The 8,125-nt window shown below is 48.3% G+C and overlaps 1 pseudogene; it reads left to right on the top strand.

The window, feature by feature from the left end:
* Nucleotides 1-830: 830 nt before the first annotated feature.
* On the top strand, nucleotides 831-4,959 carry LOC147118394 (uncharacterized; annotated as a pseudogene).
* The last annotated feature ends 3,166 nt before the right edge of the window (nucleotides 4,960-8,125 follow it).

Raw genomic sequence — 8,125 nt, 5'->3', positions numbered from 1 at the left:
AATCATAACCAATACACAAGGGAATCAACTTACAGATAATTGATAAATTGGACATGAGAAACAAGTTGGATATGAGAAACAACAGAGGGGGATAAAGCTACAATAAGTTGTTAGGTTGGAGTCAGGACATGTGTAGTCGGAATATGTGGAGTCAGAAGTCACCTACACAATTTCCCTGTTCTATAATCCAGGCAGTTATTTCACATTCTCACCCCTTTCTGTGTAAAGAATTGTTTTTCTCACCATAAAAGTATATATTTTGCCGAGTCATATTTCACCCTAGGGATTAAATTTATTGCCTGCCTGTTTCCACAGGGACCAGTAGAGTTCCTGCTTTCCTTTTCTTTGATTCAATCCGTCTTTCACCGATTCGGCTGATGAGTGGTCTCCACCTCCTGGGATTTCCGGGATTCGTTGTCCAATCTGCTCAGAGATTCTCTCCGCTCAACAGGACACCCACAGCCTGTCCGGACCAACAACCCGGGCAGCTCCCGGCAGAAGGAGGTTGGGTTTGGATTCACTCAGTTAGTGACTCGGCCATGGAGGGCTGACAGAACAACACCCCTGTACATCAGACTAATGTAGGAGGGGCTTTCACATCGGGCTCAGAGACCCAATGAAGCGCCTAAACAGCTTCTTTATTTAAACCTTTCGCTTATTCACACAACACACAACCAGAGATGCGTGCAGCTCATCAATGATCTGCGTAACACTCCACGGGACAAGTCAACTCGACCCCACTAAAGTATTTCGGTCCAGGTCTGAGGTAAAGTCTCCCAGAACAGCCCAAGGCTGCAGCCTCCAGCTCCCCGTCATATAAACCATCAGCTCCGGGCAGCAGAACGATGGGAATCCTCCTTGTTTTCACCCTGTGTGTCTGTTTCCCCTGTGAGTACCGATCAAACAAGCCGACATTATGTAGATTTAATATAAAGCTGCCCGGGTCCACTGACTGGGTTTTAGCCCCGTTGTGTGGTTCGGCTCTGATGGCCCATTAAACTCTCTCTATTTAATTTCCAGGCGCTTTCAGTCAATCAGTGGTACAGACCCCGCCAGCGGTGACCAGGTGAGGAGTGTCAGTCTCTCACCATCACCTGCGTCTTCTATAGTGTTTTTTTGGCTTATGGTTTAACGAGTGGGGATTTCTTCAAACAAACCCAGACCGGGACAGAGTGGGAGCGGATCTCGAGCGGAGAGCGATTTGTTGTGAGGACGAATAAGGCAGAAAAGACATTTTCTTTGGAAATTCGGAATCTGCGAGTTGAAGACAGCGCCACCTATTACTGTAAAGCTCAGTACCGGTACGATAGCCGGGTGGGGATATCCTCACAGTGGATGAGACCTGAGCAAATACCTGTGTACAATGAAAATATAAATTCCCCGGGCCCGGAACCTGAATTCTAGGTTTGATCTTATTATCGCTGTAATCTGGTTTAATTTCATTGTAATTCCCTGCTTTCAGTTATCTTTCTTTGCTATTTTCTCCGTTTATATGAAGCGCCCATCTCCGGCCCGTGTTGCTGGGTCATTTTACTGAGAGCTCAGAGCCTGACGAAGAACAGTTTGAACCGAGGGGGACTGTGGAGCACGGAATGTTGTTTATTGATCCCTGGAATAATTGGGCAGCGCCGATTGTCTGGTGATGTGTGTCCGCCAGACTGAGGTGTCGGTGTTCTTGTACCGGGGTGACTGAGAGCGGTGTCACTGTGGTGGTTGTACAGACTAAATATGTGGATGGACCCGGGACGGAGGTGACTGTCACAGCCGGTAAGTGACTCCAAACCCCGCCGTGTTACTGACTCTCCCGTTTAATGTTCATCGTCAGTTTATTATTGTGATCAATAATACCTGAAACCCCTTCAAAATCAAACGGAGCAGTGTTCTAATGGGGGGGGGGGGGTTCATTGCAGTTTTAGATTGGGAAGCAGAATATGAACCGGGGTCGGGTCCGGGTGTGAGTCCGGAGAGAGAAGGTCTGAGACCCCCACGGAGCAGGCAGTCTGGAGGTTTCACCCCCAACTGGATCATAGTTGGTTTACCGGAGACTTCGGGGGTCCCATGAACATCCCGGACACTCACTCTGATCCCCAGTTGGTTTAAATGAGCGCAGATTGTCGACACTCCTGCCTCCATTTTCGATGTTAACTGTGGCTGAGGGACCTCTCTCCATCCCTGTGAGCAGGGCAGGTGATCACAGAGCTCCCCCCGGGACAGGAGATGCCGGTTTGAGCCGGGCAGTGTGAATGAGGTACCGGGAGAGTGAGCCCAACTCTACAGCGGGCTCCAATACCTGGAGCGGCCCGTCCGATACCTGCAGCGGCGGAAATACTGGAGCACAACACGGCGGGGCTTCAAATACAAGAGATCCACTTGTAGGTTTAGAGGACAATTCATTATTGGGCATTCATTGACTTAAATTACTTGTAATTAGCTGACATTTTTTCCAATTGCTTTTATATAATCAATTATTTTTCCTCCATGTCTCACGTAAGTCGAAATATAAAAGCTCCGAACTACAGATACTTTTCTATACTATTTATATTGTTCGATATTCTTTACCCCGCGAGTGGTTACAATGTGGAACTCGCTACCACAGGGAGTGGTTGAGCCGTATAACATCGATACATTTAAGGGGAATCTAGATAAGTAGGTAAAGGAGAAAGGGATAGAAGGATAGATTGATGGGGTGAGATGGAGTAGCGGTGGGAGGAGGCTCGTGTGGAGCAGTAACACCGGCACGGACCGATTGGGCCGAATGGTCTGTTGCTGTGCTCTACATTCTGTGTAATTCTCTGTAATATTTAATGTTCATGTTTGAGAGATCGGATTGCAGTAATTTATCTGTTTCCCTGATTACTGTTAATTGAAACAACACTGGGCAGTGAGCGAGTGAGGGCGAGGTTCTAATGTTCTTATAAAGGAGAACATGAACACCCGAGGGAACAAGTACTGACTGGAGGGAAGCCCGTTTAGAACCAGCAAGAAATCATTCACCGAAAGGGAGAGAAGTATCGGACTTCACCGGCCGGGCGGGTGTGTGGAGATACCGGTCTCTGGGCCGTTCAAAGCGCAGTCCGACACCGGGGCAGTGAGACTTACTGGAGGGATGGGCTGCGATTGGACTCCTGGCCATTTCTCAGCTTTGGATTTCTTACACGCCTGAGAAAAGACAGCAGCAGCAATCCACACATTGCTGGAAATATTGAACAGGCGGGGACTTTTCTTTGGAAAAGAGAAGAAAACGAGGAGACGTGAAGGAGGTGATTAAATTGATGAACGGGTTCGATAGGGTTCACGTGGGGAAACTGTCCATTGTGGGTGAGTCCAGAACAAGGGGCCACAAATATAAATAGTCACTAACAGAACAAATAAATACATTGGGAAGAATTTATTCACGCAAAGAGGCGTCAGAATGTGGAACTCGCTGCCACAGGGAGCAGTTGGAGCAGATAGCGTTGATGCATTTAATTGGAGGCTTGAAAAATACAGGAGGGAGAAAGGAATCGAGGGACTCAGGGGTCAGGGTGGGAAGAGGTAATTACAGAGGGAGGCGGCTCGTGTGGAGTATAAACACCGGCACAGACCAGTTGTGCCGAATGGATTGTTCCTGTTCTGCAGATTCTGTATAATGTAAAACTCAGAGAAAACTCCGCCCGGAGAACACGGGAGAGAATCAGCCAATGGGCTGAAGGAATTGAAGTTGTCAGAGAGCCGGAAAAGCCAGTTCCCAGTGAGTAACAGTAAAACCACTGCGGAAACTGCACAGACTGAACCCAACCGACAACCGAGAGACTTTGCGACAAGTTCTCAGGCTGGCAAAAAACCACAAACAGCGCAAAGTGAGCGACCCAGATGTAGAAATAAAATGAACGTTACTGTAAATAATTCAAATTAAAGTGATATGGAACAAACGTGGAGCCCAGTGATGGAAGAAAAGTGAAAAACAGAGCGAGAGACAGACAGCTCCCGTGAAGTGTTAAACTGCAGTAAAAGGTTGACCTTTGACCCACAGATGTTCAGTGTCAGTTTGGCTCCATCGGTGCTGACGAATCTCACTGCTTTCTGTTGGATCTTGCTGTGCGCAGTGACATGACACAGCCGGGTTACTCTCGGTCAAACATCTTTGGAATGTGGTTGTCTCAGTGAGGAGGAGAATGGACTTTTATGTTTTTCGGGTTTGTCTTTCACCAAGAAAAATAAAAACAGAAATTCAATAGAAAACAGAGAATCATGCAGCAGAGAATGAGGTCATTCGGCCCACATTGCCTGTGCGGCTCTTTGAAGGAGGTTTTCAATTAGTCCCACTCGCCCCGCTCTTTCCCCACAGCCCTGACACATTTGCCCTTTCCATTATTGATCCAATTTCCTGCTGAACGTTATTATTGAACCTGCTCCCACCACCCTTTCAGGCAGTGCACTCCAGATCATAACGACTCACTGTGGAAGTACATTTCTCCTCAGCGACCGACCGCCCCCCCACCCCACCCCCTCCCCGCCTCTGGTTCTTTTACCAATGACAGTGAACAAAGCCGGAACAGGCTTCAAATGAAAATTAGCGAGAGAGGCAGAACTATTCCTGTGATTGACAAGTGTCCCCGGGTAAACAACAGCCAAATAAATAAAATTTCCCAATTTAATCCCGCAGATTCCAGTTTCCCGCTATCCCAGAGTCCGCCTCTACAAACCTCTGCTGACGGTGACACCGTTACTTTAAGCTGCGAAAATTCAGGGTTCTGTCAGTACACAATACACTGGTACCGTCAGTCCCCAGGGCAGGCACCGAAATACCTGCTTCAGAGACACACTTCAGGAGAGGGGAATAAAGAAAACGCTGCCGGGGGCCGAATTTCTGCTTCTGTCGATGGTGCGCAGAAAATCAGCCGGTTAAACATCGCGAAACTGCAACTGAGTGACTCCGCTGTGTATTACTGTGCACTGAGTCCACACACAGCACAGTGATACAGAGCACGGAGAGAGCCGCACAAAAACCTAAACATGGTGGGGATTACAGACACAGTGATACAGCGCACGGAGAGAGCCGGACAAAAACCTGAACATGGTGGGGATTACAGACACAGTGATACAGAGCACGGAGAGTGTTCACAAACCTGAACATGGTGGGGAGTACAGACACACAGTGACAAAGAGCACGGAGAGAGTTCACAAACCTGAACATGGTGGGGATTACAGACACTCAGTGATAGAGAGCACGGAGAGAGTTCACAAACCTGAACATGGAGGGGATTACTGACACACAGTCATAGTGAGCACGGAGAGAGTTCACCAACCTGAACATGGCGGGGACTAAAGGCACACAGTGATACAGAGCACGGAGAGAGTTCACAAACCGGAACATGGTGGGGATTACAGACACACAGTGATACAGAGCACGGAGAGAGTTCACCAACCTGAACATGGTGGGGATCATAGACACACAGTGATACAGAGCACGGAGTTCACAAACCTTAACATGATGGGGATTACAGACACACAGAGATACACAGCACGGATAGAGTTCACAAACCTGAACATGGTGGGGATCATAGACACACAGTGATACAGAGCACGGAGAGAGTTCACAAACCTGAACATGGTGGGGATTACAGACACACAGTGATAAAGAGCACGGAGAGACTTCACAATCCTGATCATGGTGGGGATTACAGACACACCGTGATAACGAGCACGGAGAGAGTTCACAAACCTGAACATGGTGGGGATTACAGGCACAGTGATAAAGATACGGAGAGAGTTCACAAACCTGAACACGGTGGGGACTACAGTCACAGTGATAAAGAGCACGGAGAGAGTTCATAAACCTGAACACGGTGGGGATTACAGTCACAGTGATACAGAGCACGGAGAGAGTTCACATACCTGAACATCGTGGGGATTACAGGCACAGTGATAAAGAGCACGGAGACAGTTCATAAACCTGAACACGGTGGGGATTACAGTCACAGTGATACAGAGCACGGAGAGAGTTCACATACCTGAAGATCGTGGGGATTACAGAGACACGGTGATACAGAGCACGGAGAGAGTTCACAAACCTGACCATGGTGGGGATTACAGTCACAGTGAGACAGAGCACGGAGAGAGTGACACACCTGAACATGGTGGGGATTACCGTCACAGTGATACAGAGCACGGAGAGAGTTCACAAACCTGAACAAGGTGGGGATTACAGACAGACAGTGATACAGAGCACGGAGTTCACCAACCTGAACATGGTGGGGATCACAAACTCACATGATACAGAGCACGGAGAGAGTTCACCAACCTGAACATGGTGGGGAGTACAGACACAAAGTGACAAAGAGCACGGAGAGAGTTCACAAACCTGAACATGGTGGGGATTACAGACACACAGTGACACAGAGCACGGAGTTCACCAACCTGAACATGGTGGGGATCACAAACACACATGATACAGAGCACGGAGAGAGTTCACCAACCTGAACATGGTGGGGATTACAGACACACAGTGATACAGAGCACGGAGAGAGTTCACCAACCTGAACATTTTGGGGGGTTACAGACACACAGTCATAGTGAGCACGGAGAGAGTTCACCAACCTGTACATGGCGGGGATTACAGACACACAGTGATAAAGAGCACGGAGAGAGTTCACCAACCTGAACATGGTGGCGATTACAGACACACAGTGATACAGAGCACGGAGAGAGTTCACAAACCTGAACATGGTGGGGATTACAGACACACAGTGATACAGAACACGGAGAGAGTTCACAAACCTGAACATAGAAACATAGAAACATAGAAGATAGGAGCAGGAGTAGGCCATTCGGCCCTTCGAGCCTGCTCCGCCTTTCAATGTGATCATGGCTAATCATCCAAACTCAGTACCCTGTCATCGCATTTTCCCCAAATCCCTTGATCCGTTCAGCCTCAAGAAACATGTCCAACTCTTTCTTGAATATATTTAATGAACTGGCCTCCACCGCCCTCTGTGGCAGCGAATTCCACAGGCTCACCACTCTCTGGGTGAAGAAAATCCTCCTTATTTCAGTCCTAAATGGCTTACCCCTTATCCGCAGACTATGACCCCTGGTTCTGGACTCCCCGGCCATCAGAAACATCCTTCCTGCATCTAGTCTGTCCAGACCTGACAGAATTTTATAGGTTTCGATGAGACCCCCTCTCAATCTTCTAAACTCCATAAGCCCAATCGACACAATCTCTCCTCATACGTCATTCCTGCCATCCCAGGTATCAGCCTGGTGAATCTTCGCTGCACTACCTCCATGGCAAGAACGTCCTTCCTCAGGTATGGTGACCAAAACTGCACACAACACTCAAGGTGCGTTCTCACCAAGGCCCTGTACAACTGTAGCAAGACATCCTTTTTCCTGTACTCGAACCCTCTTGCTACGAAGGCCAACATACCATTTGCCTTCTTAACCGCCTGCTGCACCTGCATTCTTATCTTCAGCGACTGGTGCACGAGGACACCCAGGTCTCTTTGCACTTCCCCTTCTCCCAATCTATTGCCATTCAAATAATAATCTGCCTTCCTGTTTTTGCCACGAAAGTGGATAACCTCACATTTATCCACATTATAGTGCATTTGCCATGTTTCTGCCCAATCACCCAACCTGTCCAAATCGTACTGGAGATTCCCGACATCCTCCTCGCAGCTTACCCTCCCGCCCAGTTTTGTGTCGTCTGCAAATTTGGAGATATTACATCCAATTCCCTCGTCCAGATCATTAATATATATTGTGAACAGCTGGGGTCCTAGGACCGATCCTTGCGGTACCCCACTCGTCACTGCCTGCCACTCAGAAAACGACCCGTTTATTCCAATTCTTTGCTTTCTGTCCGCCAACCACTTCTCTATCCAAGTCAATACCTTGCCCCCAAACCCATGTGCCTTAATTTTGCACGCCAATCTCTTGTGTGGGACCTCATCGAAAAACATGGTGGGGATCACAGACAAACAGTGATACAGAGCACGGAGAGAGATCACCAACCTGAACATGGTGGGGATCACAGACACACAGTGATACAGAGCACGGAGAGAGTTCACAAACCTGAACATGGTGGGGATTACAGACACACAGTGATACAGAGCACGGAGAGAGTTTACAAACCTGAACA

Source organism: Somniosus microcephalus, chromosome 4 (genome assembly GCF_052327205.1).
Source record: "Somniosus microcephalus isolate GS21.2 chromosome 4, FLI_Smic_1.0, whole genome shotgun sequence".
Lineage (NCBI taxonomy): Eukaryota > Metazoa > Chordata > Chondrichthyes > Squaliformes > Somniosidae > Somniosus > Somniosus microcephalus.
This window is presented reverse-complemented; position numbering and strand designations above follow the sequence as displayed.